Raw genomic sequence first — 16396 nt, 5'->3', positions numbered from 1 at the left:
ATGTAAACATTATAATTTTTTATTTAAATATCCTTCTCGTCGCTTTGTAAACTTATTGGTAATTTGGGCATAATGTAACTTGATGTGGAAACAAGAATATATTGAAAATTTAATCATTTTCTCGGTGGATTTTTATCAACAATCGAAACTGTACGAAAACGTACATTCGAATCAAACCTGCAGGCTGGATTTATGCGGAAATGTGCAAGCTCATATCGGAGCGGGATTCCGAATCAATTTCGAAATAGAATATCTCACTCTTTGACGCGTTTGAAGAGTTTTGTTTTTCAGGATTTTTAAAAAATGAATTTTCCACGAATGGTACAGTTATTGAAATTATTTTCCTGGTAATATCGTTTTTGTCAAGTTATCAAATTTCAACCAGCTTTGATCGTATACGCGAATTTATCGCAAAAGACAATTCTTCTACGTGAGAAAATTTGAACACATGTACAAGTGGTAGAAAACTATAATAAATAAAAAATATAATAATCGTAATATCAGGTGAAAATATTCATTCGTCTTTCACTAATTATATCAAATAGGTACTTAGTAAGTAAGACAATGACTACTAAAAATCTATTGCGACGAAAAATAATCGAGTTCGATAAATAATCGATTATACTCGATTAATCGGGGAAAAAATAACGGATCATTTTTGGTAATTCTTAGTATACGAATACAAGCTGATGGTGCGTTTCGATTCTTTTCCTTATTCGCTGAAATTTGTTTCCTGGTTCCCCAAGGGACTGTGACGTCACGCGGAGAACGCTCTCGGTAATGAGTCGAGCGTTTCGAGTTAGCTTGGCGAAGGGGGCGGGGGAATCGGGGGTGGCATAGGAAACGTGCGGAAGGAGATGAGGCCGCGGGCGGAAGGAAAGGAAGAGAGCGAAAGAGAAATATAGTGGAACGAGGATATTGCCTGTTGGGTGATTTATCTAGTAATACTGGCCGACAGCCGCGAGCCGCCGAGCCAGGCAGGCCAACCACCACCAGGCAGCGAGCCAGGCAGGCCACCTTAATTCTCACAATTTTTACACCCCTTTTAGCCCGTTCTTAGGGGGCGAGTCGACGCCCAACGACGCCCAACGACGCCAAAGCCGGGCTGCAACGACGCGGCGACGGTGGAAATTAAAAACTCACTTTATTATATACGCGTCTCATTCCGCAAACCGAGAACCGCGCCGCCATCACGCAGGAATTAATATGAGTCCGGCCCTGCAGAAGCCGCGGCTTGATGGAACGAATATTATTAAACTTGTCCCACCGTCGCGGTGTGTAAAATATACATATCCTGCGGGGTGAACATTTTGTACGTCACACAGCGATTCCTCCGCGTTTTCAACCCTTCGGTCACTTGTTGATGTTCCTGTGCCATTTAGAAATACCTGGAAGTGGTAGGAAAAAGGTGAAAGGAGTGTGAGGAATTTTAAAACGTGCTTGAAACAGGCGAAAAATTTTCAAAATCATCCGGAAACACATCTTTCGATACTTCAGTGGTGTGCAAAATTGCACAATTTTTGTATGAAGCCTCGTGCGATTTCAATAAAAAGTTTACAAAACCACACGAACGTTATACGAGTGAAAATTGAAATGAAGAACTTTATGTGAATAAGCATTCTTGCAAATGACAATATGAATTGGAAAATATCGAATCTTGGAGAATATTATGCTAGAAAATTATTTCCGTCTCATTGTCAGTGAAAATGATTAGGTACGTGATTCTTGTACGTAAATAATTATTGCAGTTGGTTTATCGTAGCGAACAGTGTTGGAAAGTTTTTGAAATTCTACCGAAGAAATCAACATCGCATTTTGAACTTGATGTCGAGATTTTTTTTTTTTGGCTCTCTGTTGTCGAAATAGGCGTTTTTTTTTTTTAATAAGAAAGACGTTCGATTTACACACCGCAACGTTGCAATTGAAAGGTATGAAATGTGGTTAAAATTTTTCTTCTCCATCTCTTTCAGATTACTTTTTGATGGGGCTAAACACTGATCTCTCCAGGAGAAGCGAGAACTACTGAGTCTACACTGGCCGGTGAGTACCTGTAAATTGTAATACCTGCATAAAAAACGTAGCCTCACTTCCGCATTATCATTACGCTGAAAATCGTAAAAGAAATGAAAAAGCGAGGTAAAAGAATTAAGAGACGCTAAAAAAAAAAAAAAGAAAAGAAATGGAAGAAACTCGTTACCATTACAGTGAAATAAAAGTAGGTAGAGAAATTTGTCCATTCAATTGTGTATTATTTAATACGCGTTTAACCGTCACCGACGGTCTAAGAGGTCTATTCCTTTTCGGAGGTTGACGCATAATAGATCTCCTATACGTATAAATATATGTATGTTATACGTGTATATATATAATATACGTACGCCCGTTGCTTGACGACACATCATCCTCATCCCCCCCCCCCCCCCCCCCCCCTCAGTTCGTCTTATTAATGTCAATAAGGCAATTATTGTCGCCTGAATGGGATGGGAAGGCATTTCACTCATATCCCACTCTATCCAACTTACTTGCTCTCGGATATAGCGAAGGATTCGAACAATTCCTGGCTCGCTTCGTCAAATTTCATCCGAAACTCAGTGAGCAAGCCGAATAACCGACGAATCGCTTAAAATCATACGAAAATCTGCAAGATAAAAATAATCCAAAAAATTTTACGTAATTTCAAGTGAATCGAGAAATTACGTTGAATTTATGTTTTATTGTTAGACAATTTCTATGTCAGTTTTCGTTATTCGGTTATTGGAAAAACGTTAGTCAAGAATTTCATGTTTTCTTTTAATGTAATTTACGGCGGTTCTTTTCCGTATAAGAAAAATATTTCATTCAAAATTATTTATTCGGATTATAAGGAAGCTCGAGATTCGGATTAGGAAAACTTATTCCTGATGAATAATTGTTTGACAAAATTTCCAGCCAGTGAACATTCGGCGAAACCACGTTCAATTGTCAATTACATTCATCCGTACAGACGAGAAAGATTATCTTTTGAAAATACTATTAAATAATAATACACTGAGTGAAATTTTTAATTCCGGTCACCGTTCAGTCCTTAACTATTTTCATTTTTTACCACAATCGAAAAATATATATCTAGGTACAAAATGAAAATCAGTTTTCTAGCTGTTACCAGAAAGTCTAGTACCCGTTACTATTCTTTCTCATTACGATCACTGTTGCTATCTTTTCTTGTGACCGTTGCAAAAATTTAATGCTTGCGCAACAATAAATCGACGTTAAAGCCTTGTTTAACTGAAAAAGTAGAGTAAACCCCAGAAACTGATTTTGCGTTGCAATTACCAAAAAAGGATCAACGATAGCGCAAAATGATTCGGCGTACCTCGTTTTTCGTAATTCCAACAATATTCGAACAGTTTCTTTAACGATACCTGTTTCATCGAATGTTTCTAGTTACTATAACAAATGAAATTTTTCTCATTGTCAGTGTAGGCAGGTATGAATAACAGATTGAGTGGGAATTTTTGGGAAAACTGGTTCTCGTTGGAAAGCGTATTAAATCGAGGGTTGTTCGTTTCGAGAGCGATTCGAAGCCGTCGCTATTTGAGACCGAACGGGGTCGGTCTCAATAATAATGTGGACCGAGGGAGGGTCCCGGGTCTCCACTAAGCAATATCCCTTCCCCCTTACCGCTCACATACCTACCTGTTCATATTATTGGTGTGTATAGAGGCACCCCCGAGCAATTTATTTATTACCAGTCTCAGCGCATTATTATTGCATTTTAGAAAATGATTGCCTTTTCCCCCGGATGCGGGTGCCTCGCACGCTAAGCGACGAGATCCTCCATTATTTTTCACCCTGAAATTATATCCGCGCCGATAGAAATTTCTTATAGTTCCGTGGTTATAACGTATATAGGTGTCTTCATTTTTTAATCATAACTGAAAAACATACAAGTTTTCGGGTACTACGACCAAATGACACGGAAATAATAACCTGTACGATAATAACTCGAACAAAAATACCCCGTACAAAAATAATCCACACAAAATAACCTATACAAAAATAACCAACACAAAATAACCTAAAAAAAAACATGACCTACGCAAAATAAACTTGAAAAAAATTATCCAAACCCGTACAAAAATAAATTACAAAACATAACCCATGACGAAAGTAACGCATGTGAAATTCAATTCAATTTAATATACTTAAAATTTTTGTCAATTTTTTTTTGTCGTGGGTTATTTTTGTCTTTAGTTATTTTTGACAGGTTATGAAAGCATGTGTTTACACGTGTTATGAAAGCCGGTGACGCAAGTTTTGCGTACCGATTGAAAATTCTTGAAAATTCTTTTTTGTCACAATAACTTGAATGATAATTATAATGAAACTAAGTAGTTACTTGCATCGCATTTTCTTGTGGTGTAATTCCAACGTTGTAACCAAACCGTTGTTGCAACGATACACATTTCGGTGTTTGATCTTCTGCTGGCTGTGAAAAGTGAAAACTGTCTTATCGCCAGTCCGGAGAAGGAGAAGACGCAGGGAGTGAAGAACGCGTTGATAGCGGAGCGACGAGAAACTGACGGATCGGGGCAATGGCGCGGTGTCGAGTGACAAGGGTGCAATTAGCCAGCCTGGCTCGGACTGCTTTGCCTCCCTGACGTGTAAATTATACGGCACGATTTTATCCAATCATCAGGATTAACGCGTCCCGGCGGCTTGGGTTAGGTTGGGTTGTATTTTCGGTTCTGCGTAATAATTACAAGGTCGAAATTCTGCGTGGTAAAAAGTTAGTTACAGGGTAATGCTGCAGGGATTTATCACCGCGTTATACGAGCATTCAACCTTGCAAAAGCCGTTTCGGGGACCTTTTACAATCCAGAAATTCGTATACGGGGTGTTTTTCGAATTTCTTTAGCGAGTGACAAGCGTAATCGCATTTTCAAATTCTGGACTTGTTGAATTCAAAATTGCCGGTCTCGTCATTTCGCGTCACGAATTGGGAATTATCCAGAATTTTATAACTCGTTTCGCCAAAGAATTTCTTGTTTTACAAAGCTGATTTACTCGATAATCGTAAATACGGAATGACGCGACGAATCGTTCTGTGGTGTTTAAGAATTTGAAAAAAGTCAACACTAATTGCCAGACGATTTTCAGGCTGCGAAGCAAAACTCAAAAACTTCTCAAAGCTATCAAACTTGGAATTGAATTACAAGAATTTCAATTTCTCTCACAATCAGAGTTGGTTTAAACTTTTCTTTTTACTATAATCTTAGAATAATATTTGGATTTTAAAACGGAAAACTCCGCACACACAGTTCCGGTGGTCAATGGAGACTTTTCATCCAGTAAACGTAGCAATAAATTATTTCTTCTGCAGTTAAAAAGAGAGGAATATCTCGATTCAATTGAGAGAATTGTTTTCTCGAAAACGCTTTCTTCCATCCAATCTGAATGAAAAATACCCCGTTGTTTGGAAGTCTTTTGCAAAAAATAAAAAAGGGATCGGAATACGAACTTATCAGAATATTTGCTTCTTGATGGCAAAAATTTTTCGCGTTGAAATAAATTTTAATCGAATCGTTCATTTTGTGGGACAATGTTGGAATAAGTTCTTTCTCTTTTTTTTTTTTTTTTTGTGACAAACTGCTAACCCACAAGCTTCTTTCGTACGTATATTCATGCGAATCGAAATTTTTTAAATTTCTCAACACAATTTGGATCCCTTGGTTTTTGATTTCGGACTCACGATCAGCAGCCCATGTATCGTTAAATTATACCTGCCTATATGTATAAGTATATAACGTACGTATGTGTGTAATCAGGTTCACCTAAGGAAGGATGAAACGGGGGGAAAAAACGGAAAACGGCGAGAGCGTGAAGAGGATGAAAAGGGGCGGAGGGCGGGAGGTTTGAGTAAAAAATTCAGCGAGTGAATAAATCAAGGGATGTCGCAGCAGCCTAGGCTCTGCTTTTAGTTTAAGTATCCGGGGTGGCCAGTCCCTCGCCGTTCGCCTATATTTTATCCCGTATAATGTCCTCGAAAAGAAATAGGTAACTAGGTACCCGCCAATCTTATGTACATCAATGTATACAATATACACATAAACGTGTGGTAAGTGTGGATCATGTATCGCGTGTGTAGGCGTTACATAGATTTCGGAATATCAGTGAAAATTATTAGCTATCGATATATTGTCGATGAGAAGGCAAAGGGCGCTGCGGGAAATATCGCGGAGTTATTTCCATTTTATTTTTCCGTTTCTATTGTATCTATATAGGAAATGATTCCGGAAGAAATTTCTCCGATATTCTTCAAGTCTGTATTTGCTGATTTTAGAATACGAGAAAGAAGCACTTTTTTCAAACTGTATCCTTGCGAGAATCTGCCAATTTGAGCTCCTTAATCAAATCTAATAATCGCGTTGGGTAGAAAATTTAGACGACGGATGTAAAGGGGTAAGTTTCAGTAAGTTTGAAAATTTTCGTTAAACAATCTTGCACAGAAATTGATTCTACAATTGTTTTCTCATATCTATGTTATAAAAAACGAAGTAACGGAGGCACAGAAATTTTACGAAGTATGATTAAATTTTCTTTATTCGAACAATCACTGTATATAGTAACTATTTCATCAGTTCACTCCGTCAAAGAAAATTCTTAGCAATAATTGAATTTATGATGAAGAATGAATATCGAATCCGGCAAAATTAATAAAATATCAAGTGGCGAAATAACGTTGTTTTGGTTCCGCTGAATTAGCAGCAACCCTCTTCACCTGCAGGTCACGAGGGCGCGACAAGACGTTGTGGTAGATTATTTTCGCGCCGAGGTGTTTTTGATACCAAGTCGATTCCGCCCCCGCTCCGATATCGTTTTCGTAATGTATACAGCGCGAGGGTTTAGTTGGCGAGTGGCCAAGGTAGAAAGCGCCTAGTTCTTTGGAGGACGACGGGTAAAAGGGTAGGATCTGACGATTTCAAGCCTCGAGGGGAAACGAGATTTAAAAGAGAAGGAACGAGGGTTACGTCCGAGTGAAGGTGAAAAAAACGAACACGTCTCTCTCTCTCTCTCTCTCTCTCTCTCTCTCTCTCCCTCTCTCTCTCTCTCCATCTCTCTATCTCTCGCGCTTCCTTCTTTCCCTTGTTCCTCCGTCAAGACTATCGTCGATACCTGATAAACGCCATCATCAGAGTTTCGAGCACGTTGTTATTTTACTCTGTATTCTATTCACTACCATTCCAGCAGCAGCTCTCGCAAATTATTACCAAAGTTTCGATTGCCCTGTTCGGTTGCCTCAAACCTCCGTGAATCTTACCCCCACCTCAGTCCGCAATTGTATCGCAACTTATAATTAGCGATCGCAATTAACAAAATTCTCAACTTGCTCATATATCTATTTATGCCTGTTCAACGGGGCGAATTAAAACTTAAGACGATCGTGTTCGACGATCGGAAACACAAAAGTACGAACTAATTAACCGCGAGTATATACGATTCTTGGGTGATTTATCACTCTGAAATGTGAAAGAAAATTTCAGAGAAATTTCTACCACGGATTTATCTGGACAATTAATACTAAAGGGAATTCTGGAGGGTGGAAAAAATTGCAGGAATAACTGCCGCGGAGTGAAAAATAAGGGTAAAAAGGTGAAGATAGAAATGAAAAATATATCGTGCGTGATTTGAAAAATCGTTTGCAGTTGTTCAAAGGTGACAAGTTGGCGTGTGTAATGTCAAGGGCTGTCATTCGTCGCTGCTCTAATTGGCTCTGATATATATTTCGTTGGTTTAAATCACCGGTTATTAATATGCAACTCGAAGCTTATAATAATTACTCGAGTGCAGGATGGAAAAGTGGCTTCAGCGTTATTACTCTCTTCGCCATTGCGTGAGTTAATTTTCCCATATCGTGTTACGTACCCCGCGTTGTTAATAACTTCACGTCTGCATGCGTGAATCCATGTATACGTTTAATATATACATATGCAGACTACGGTATCCCAGCTATATAATAGTGGTATCCAATTTCCTGTAAACTCCTGACTCTGCAACCAAACCACCCACATTTTTTACACCAGTTAACATTTTACAACCTTCTTCGACGCCTCGTCAAAACTGTCATACGTTGTGGAAATTGATTTTCACAGGTTAAAAAACAACAACAACAACAGGGTTTATATTTTATTCAATCTCAACGCGACGGGAGAGTTAAAAATATGTATGTAATTGTTATATTTTACGGAACACGTTTCGTTCCTTTCACCGCCAAATTAATTAATTGTTCTTAATGTTTTGGCGTGAACTCAATGACGCAAAAATTGCATCGCTATATGAAATTGTCTGTAAGTTTCTTGAAAGGTTTGAAAAATAGTTTCTCGACTATCCATCTTTCGGCTTACTATCTTGTTCGGAAAATTGGAAATTTCTTTAGATTTTTGATTTTTCCGTTTTTGAAGAGTTTTTTTTTTTTGTTTTTTTTTAACTACTTTTTCTTAATCTCAAAACGAAAATGCCTGATATTCTAACCCGACTATGATGAAAAATTATTTTTCATGATTTTCGTTTAGAGCTTAAAATTTAATTTCTTACATTTTCACCAGCCTTATTTCTTAGAAATGCATAATTTAATATCTGCCGAAGATCCAGAATTGAAACGGCAACCGCACTCGCGTCGCAATTTCAATGCTCCTGCAACCTAATTGCTTCTTGTCGTCGTTGAAATTTGCGCGATCAGCGATGATTAGGCTTAAAACGAAGCGTCAGCGACGCGAGGTTAACGACCCGATACATACACGTACGTCGTAAATTCTTGTTTGTCTCGTAAGATGAACTCGGTCTTGGCAGTGCGGCGAAAAAATTGAGGCTATAGGATAACGCGAACGCTGTGCACCTTGTGTATTCCATTACTCGTATACGGTGTTTGGCAGTTCGGCGTTTCATTGTTCACGGTATCCTAGGATCGTGTTGCAAAAACTTCATCTCGCGTCTCAACTGAAGCCAGAAATCGAAAGTAAATCAATTTATTACTGTACGACCAACGTGAAATAAAAATAAAAAAAAAAGTCAAACAAAGTGAGAGTGGCCGTAATAAAAAAGAATAGCAACACTCGTTGTCATTTTCTACCTAGAACTGCATTGTTTATTTGCGATAAAAGGTGAACGTAGTTGAGGATTGCATATTGCATGTATAGTAATTGCGAAGGGTTGATCACTGTTGTAATCTGGTATAAACAGATTACTGTAATATCGTGTAACCTTTGTAATTTCATGTATTTTTTGTAATCTCATCTATTCTTTGTAATCCCGTGTATATCTCTGTAATCTTGCCGTAATCTTTTCGATTTTTGAAATTTTTCGTAACCTCTGAAATCTCTGCGATCGTTTGTAATTTTTTGTAATCCTGCTGCAATATTCGCAATCTTGCTGTAATCCCTGTAATCTTTGAAATTGTAATCGGCGTACGAATGCCATTTTTGCACAGTGATTAACTCCTCGAGTAATTGCAATATGAAATGTCTCTCGGTGCCCGGAAGGGAGTGTAATGAAATTCTTTTATACATTGGCGGTTGATCGGTCGATTCGGCGACTCTAAATAAATAATTAACGATTTGATTCAACCGAGCTACAGGAGCGTATCAAATCGGGAATATGTCCCGGGTGTCGTGGGGTAGGAATCGGGGAAACAAAAGCGAATCGGCAAAATACCTCGGGACGAGAGTGCACTCGCTATATAGTATAATGCTACCTACAGACTATTACGGGCATAGGAAGGGTGGCTCATCTTGTAATGGACTCAGGAGACAGCTCCGAGTCAGCTAATGGACCCTTACTTTCCCAGAAAAGCTCTTAGTATCTATGCCACTCGAGCATCGGGGCTTTCATCCGATGTGATTCTGGAATTTTTCGAAATACTCGGGCGATAGCCGCGATTTGCGGTAATAATGCGATTCCACGACGCTCCCTCTCTCCCAACAATCACACGAACACCGTATGCGAGGTCACGATTGACTCTTGCATCTTTATAAATCTATACCGCATCGATTCACTGCCTGATAAGGCTTGCAAAAAAAGTTGCAATCTTTCGTTCGGAATATCAAAATTCCGCTCGAAGAGTCGAAAAGACGGTTTGAAACGAGATTCAAAGATGCGGCAGGACTCGATGGAGGTATATTTAGTTGAAATAGTATCACTGACGTTTGACAAAAATGAATTTCTTCCTCGGCACCTCCATTGATCGGGAAATAATCACGAGTTATTGTAGATAATCTTAGTCAAAGGCGCGTCGACATTATTGAAGATTTATTTCAGTCGGTCTGTAAAGAATCGACACTCGTAAGAAAACCAAACAATAACGCGATCTTGAAAAAGTACTCTACAGTTCAAATTACTAATACTTTGAAGAGTTGATTCTCTGAACAAAATCCAGCTCAACGAGTTTCAGTTTTTAAAACCTGGTTTTCGTGTTTTTTATCGTTCTTCTTGTTTCATTGTTATATTCGTAAGGTAAGAAAATTTCTTAAAAAAATACGTCAACAAAACACGGTAGAATTACAAACAAAAGCTTAGATATCGATACTGATTCATTTCAAATCGGCAAAAAATCCTTTTGATTTTACCTTGGGATGGCTTATTTTAGTCAAAATATTATTTTTTGCAAGGTCTGTACAGAAACATATTTTCTGTTTTCCAGCAGTCAATTAATTATTATCATTTGCTGATGATGATAAATATCAGTGAAATGCCGTAAAATTAAATATTTAACGATGCCAGTATGTTGAAAAAAGCGATTGAGCGACTATACGAGTAAAACGAACAACTGTAGGGTAAAATTTAATCAATCTACTACTTTTTTTTACATCAATATTAAAGCGATACGAAACGAAGTATCCATATATTCAAACTTTTCCTCATGATTCCAGTCTTCCGTTCTTCTTGTCATATTTTTAGACATTTTCGGGGCTTACCGATAAAACGATTTGACGAATACTCCGTACGCGACTAACTCACGACCGAGTTAATGAAAGTATCAATTTTCCAAGTTCGTCTCCATCGTCTCTTGCGTTAATTGGCAGGTGACCCTCGTTTCCTTAGACCCCGCGAAATCCTGCGTGCATGTGGCATCATCTCGGAAAGAGAAAAAGCAATAAGACCGGAAGGCTCCTCGGGTCTCTTTCCCTTTTATTCCATCTTCCGCCGGCGGTCCCCGCGCCCTGCATCCCTCGTCCAGGTCCCGGTCCACTCCTGAGAGTACCCGTCCTCCCCCTGGACGTCTGATGTCCGATACATCAGCCCCATGCATAATAAATCCCAGGCGGACGGGCGCGGGTCGGAGAGGAGAGGGAGGGATGCCGTGGCGGATCGGGGGTGGTGAGGGGGGGAGGGAAAGGAGAGTGGAGGAGAGAGACGGAGCTAGCACTCTCCTCGGCAAAGTCCCGAAACGAAAGTCCGGTGATGGAGAGCCTCCTGGATATCAATATCGGGGATTGTCCAACGGACGAACTTCACCATCAAATTTTCGTAAATACGTTTCCTTTTCTTTCGATCGGACTTGCGTCCCTCGTTCATGCGCCGAAACCTGCGAGACTCGGGAATTGGGGATGATCCTACGTGTCCTTGGACCTCTTTCACTACCGAAAGCAGTCGGGGTTGATTGTACAGCAAAATCGCGGAGCTTTAATTCGATACGCACGTGCACTTTTTTCACCTTTGTTTGAATTAGATTCGGGATTCGGGAAATTTTTTTTGGACGACTTTACGTCTACTTTGTAGCGATTTAAGATACACGCAGATTCTTATGGACATTATACCGTTCACTATATTTTCCGTCTTTACGACAAACGAGAATAATGGTTTGAAAATGAAAATTCCGTTTCGTAGCTTTGACCAGAAAATTTAACGTGCGTTAGTATTCGGTTTGAGTATGTTCATTTCTACTCCTATTTTCTTGCGAGCGTTGCTATAATTTAAGTTTGGCGCGGCATAAAAGTGACGGTAACAACTTGTGAAATGAAAACGATGTAGAAAACTAACAAGGAACAGACGAACATCACGATTATCGGTAAATCTAGTATTGACAATTATAATCAAACTAAATAGTAACTGATTTTACCATATCTTATCGTAATTCTAACATTATTTAATCTTTACTGTAACAACATTATTGTGAATATAATTTCCTATGGTAATTGAAACATGTCGGAATTACGTGTTTCGAATGCTTAATCGATAAATAAAAATCATCAAACGCAACCAGAAATTAGCGACAGCTGAAACGCGTTCTCAATGTGCGCCATTCTTGTGAAGTCGCTATTCAGTATTCATTATTTCGACGAAAGGTGATTCGTTATTGCTGCGCAAACGACAATCAATTCTCATCAATAATTAACTAAGATGAGTCTCCGTTTCGTGCACAATATTCATATGTTTAACCTGAACAATCGCCATGTGAAAAGATCCGATCCATGCCTTATACCGGTGGGTAAATTCAAAGAAGAGAAATGAGTGAACCGTTGCAATTTTGACGTTCCATGTCAGCAAATGTACTCAAAGTTGGATTTTCGTTCAGAGATGGGCTTAGCCTTCATCATCCGCGCGAGGAAAATGGGTCTTATCAGTTTTCTCCGCGTCTCGTAAGCATCTTGTTTAATGCATAATGCCACTTGAGAGGCTGCAGACTCGGCGTCTAGTACCTACGGATGGAGTGGCAGACGGACGCCGGTTCAGGACAAAGCAGACAGCGTACAGAAAACCTCCATTAAAGTCCCCAGAAGTGATTACACCTCCGTCCTTCCCCTCCGCCACCCTTTTCGGCTCACTTCGTTTTGGTTTTCTGGCGATCCTCCCGCCTCTCCGCGTTTCGCCGATATTTGACTCGTTGACCTGACCGCGACACGACGATCCAAGGTCGAAAGCATTCTGCGTGCTATTTCGTATCGTTATTTGATTTATCGGCTGATTACAATCAGCTTGAACAGCGCTGGTTCGTTGTTTGCGGAGCGTTGTGAAAAACGTGAAAAAAAATAAAAATAAAAATAAAAAAAATAGGCGGAGGCTTTCGACGGCGGTACGGAGGGTAAATCTCAGGTTGATTAGTGACAGCTCTGACAATTTAAAAGCCGGGTAATGATGAAATTAGGTATCTACGTGCTCACGGCATGCTCGTCGCACCTGCGAACTCGTGATCAATTTAATCAGGAACCCATCAAAGTTCCTCGTTTAATTAAAAAGGGGGGTTAAAAAAAAATGATGATAATGATAACAATAATAAAAAGAAGAAAACGTTGATACGTACGTACGCAACTCGACAAACAGCCGTCTCTGACCCTATGGTTGTAAAAATCAACCAATCCATTTTGCAATCCTTTCCCGTCGTGGCGAGGCACACGCGAAAGAAAAAAAAAAAAAAAAAAAAAAAACGAGGGCATAACAAGAAAAGGTCATACATAGCCTTTCCTAATTTAATCTGCCGAATGATTCCGTGATTCCCGAACGGGAAACCCTTCATTACTTAGTTCCCACCCCTCTGAGCTCCCTGCGATCCCCGCTTGCCGCCCCGCCGTGAACCGCTACACAACACTAAATCAACGGACAGTGTAATTTTTGTAATGGGAGGTGTGGCTTGTGACGGGTTGACTGTCGGTATCCTGGAGGGGATGGTTCAACCGAGTGGGGATAGCATCCCTCGGTGCTGGAGCGTGGAAGGGAGACGCGGAGGGGAGTTTTCTCCACGGGGATACAGAGGGTCGGTTTTAAACTCGCCTGGCACTTTCGTCATCCAGAAACTCTTCCTCTGCACTTCCGTTCCGATATCGTCAAACGGAATTCTTGACAGAGGAAAAGTGAGGGTGTAATATATTCCTACCTCCGTTTATTAAACATCATAAAAAAGGATAATTTCACCAGTTAATTAACGAAAGTGTAACGTATTCTTTTCGTCTGTACCGACATTGCTAGGCTTAATATTAAGGGTTCACATTTTCAAGCGTTTCTCAAGATAGTGATCGAAGCTTAGGATGCCTGCAACCTATCAAATGCGAGATGTTCAGTACCAGTCCTAAGTCTTGGATGAATATTCTTCTCAGTTAACCTTGCTTTTTATCTACTATCTGCCGATAGCTTGATGTTTTTCGTTGTACCTACCAGATACTCGCTACTTTATGGTATTCAAACGGTTTTCAAATTTTTATCACAGATAATTGTGTGACCTTAAAGTGGTGAAACAACGACCAATCCCGTTGGTACTTACCGTCATGTCGAGAATGGGGATTAGAAATTGACTTTACACACTTTCTGGTCGTTTTTCCATCATCCAAGCGTGAAAAATAAATTCTACACGACGGCGTAACAGACCCGCGGATTATTTTCCGCGGGGAGCGGATGGTGAAAGGGGTGATTCGCGTGGCGAGATATTCCAGTGGTGGGGAAGTGGCAGCGATGGTGGGGATGGCGGCAAGGTGGTGGGGCGTATTCGAGGATGGGGGGGCTCGGTGGTGGGGATATAGGGGTTGGTTGGTGGTGGGGGGATTTATCAGACTCGACGGCGTGCGGCTCCCGCCGCACGCGACAGTTTACAGCCAGCTGCCAAAGCGGCAGGTTCTCTGGCGAAACGTACGGAAGGCTGGAGTGCGAGGGTTGTGACTCTGTTAGTCGATTGTAGTGGCATTCGTTGTTTGTTGAATAAGATACGTCGCTTCTGTTTTTTCGTGAAAAAAAAAAAATCAAAATCAAAATAGCAACGAACCTTGGTGTTACGTGGCAGTGACGTTCTTTTTCTAATTTTTAGAACCAAAAATAATATACCAAAAAAGAAAAGAGAAAAGAAACCGTACTAGTCAGTGAGATGTTCAGTAGTTGAATTGTTCGAACCGTGTATCGAGTATACAATGTTGTTGAGTTGATTATCAATTTGAGAGAATTGTTTCTGTTTAATTCGGGTTTGAAGTTTTTTTTTTTTCTTTTTTCACCAATCTAATTGTGCTGCGGATGAATTTTCGACTCGACACCTTGAAGAGAGGCAAAGTCGTGCTCTGACGAAGATAATACGAAGAAGAAGAAGAAGAAGAAAAAGAAAACCAAGGCCTTCAACCCCTTGCGAAAGCTGTGAAAACCAGACCGTTATAACACATCCAGTTAAAATTGCTCCCAACGTAAAGTCACCACATGGTCCAGCTACGTCACCAGGTAAACCAAAACAGTCGATTTAAGCTCGACAATTCATCGATATTGATAAACCTTTGTTATATACACCGTTTATCGCGATAAAGAATTGCGATAAATCTTTTGAAGATGTTGCATTTTTCCTGCAACGTTTAAATTAGGATATAATTTATCAAAATTCAATGTTAATAATACACCGTGACAAATTTATCGCTGTACAGTTTCGAAGTAATTTATGAATGCATCGAGTTTTGCCGTACTCGACAAAAAAAAGAAAAAAAAAGAAGGGTTTCGAATAACTGGGACAGTGAGGAATAAGTAAGTAATTGGTACCTACGGTGAGTTGATTACGTATTGTAATGGACTCGTTAGCACTGAACTCGAAAAGGAGATAGGAAAGCTATAAGCGAAAAATCGAGGAATGAAAAAGATGAAGGAGTTTTCCCGGTGTAACTGGAGCTTTAACAACAGGCACTCGTAGTCGAGTATCTCGTTGTTTCGAACACTGGTTGGTGCTTTCGTTTAATTTGAACCTCTTGCCTCTGTTGATATAATGAACCTGGTATGTGGGCACCGCGTAGACTCACACCGAGATACCAACCAACCAACATCGACCAATTCCTGTATTCGTATTCGTATATTCGTATCGGTCCGGTTGGTTTTCGATAATTGGCACTAGTTCCAGAACCCTGCAGGCTCGTTAGCCGACCAAGTAAAGAGAATGGCTTAATTATTTCGTTTGAAGTTTGAGAAGGGGTTAGACATAGGCGTGTATATACACGCGGATATAGATATACGTGTATGTATATACGCGTTCGGTGTGCTGAACCGAGTATGTACCTACCTACAAGTATATCCACGTAGAGAGTAGGTGCACGAATAAATTGGGAACAGGAACAGGTCGTTTATTTTGCACGACAAATTGGTCGGGCTAATTGGCTAACTGCTGTGTATTTTGGGGCCGTAAGGGGGTTGCTACTCCTCCTCCTCCTCCACCTCCTCCACCTCTTACTACTACTGCTACCGCTGAAGAATTTAAAAATTAAACCGTTTCATGACGCCTCCCTGTGTTCTTTGAACACGGTTTGATTTTCTCACCCAATTATATCGGTTACCTCGGACCGAAAATTGGGAATATTCACAGGTTCGGTAAGGTTGCGAATGATTTCCATGAAACTTGGCTTTTATGACTGAACGTAATAAATTTTGGTATAATTTCAAGTTTTGAAGTCACTTGTTCGTCGGACAACAAAAT

The 16396-nt window shown here is 39.9% G+C and overlaps 1 protein-coding gene across 6 annotated transcripts in view; it reads left to right on the top strand.

Moving 5' to 3' along the window:
- Positions 1–16396, top strand: part of LOC107217552 (LIM domain only protein 3) — a 111413-nt gene that overhangs the window by 65084 nt on the left and 29933 nt on the right. For 2 of the 6 annotated variants that reach the window (XM_046742459.1, XM_046742458.1), the window contains one exon: positions 1971–2040. The exons of 3 other annotated variants lie outside the window; for them this stretch is intronic. The gene's annotated coding sequence lies outside the window, so the exon portion shown is untranslated. Of the gene's footprint in view, positions 1–1970; positions 2041–14575; positions 15166–16396 lie in introns of those variants that run through there. One more of the 6 variants, XM_015655118.2, reaches the window with a different exon arrangement.

Source organism: Neodiprion lecontei, chromosome 6, assembly GCF_021901455.1.
Source record: "Neodiprion lecontei isolate iyNeoLeco1 chromosome 6, iyNeoLeco1.1, whole genome shotgun sequence".
Lineage (NCBI taxonomy): Eukaryota > Metazoa > Arthropoda > Insecta > Hymenoptera > Diprionidae > Neodiprion > Neodiprion lecontei.
The sequence above is the reverse complement of the archived record's forward strand: the minus strand, read 5'-3'. Positions and strand labels throughout refer to the sequence as shown.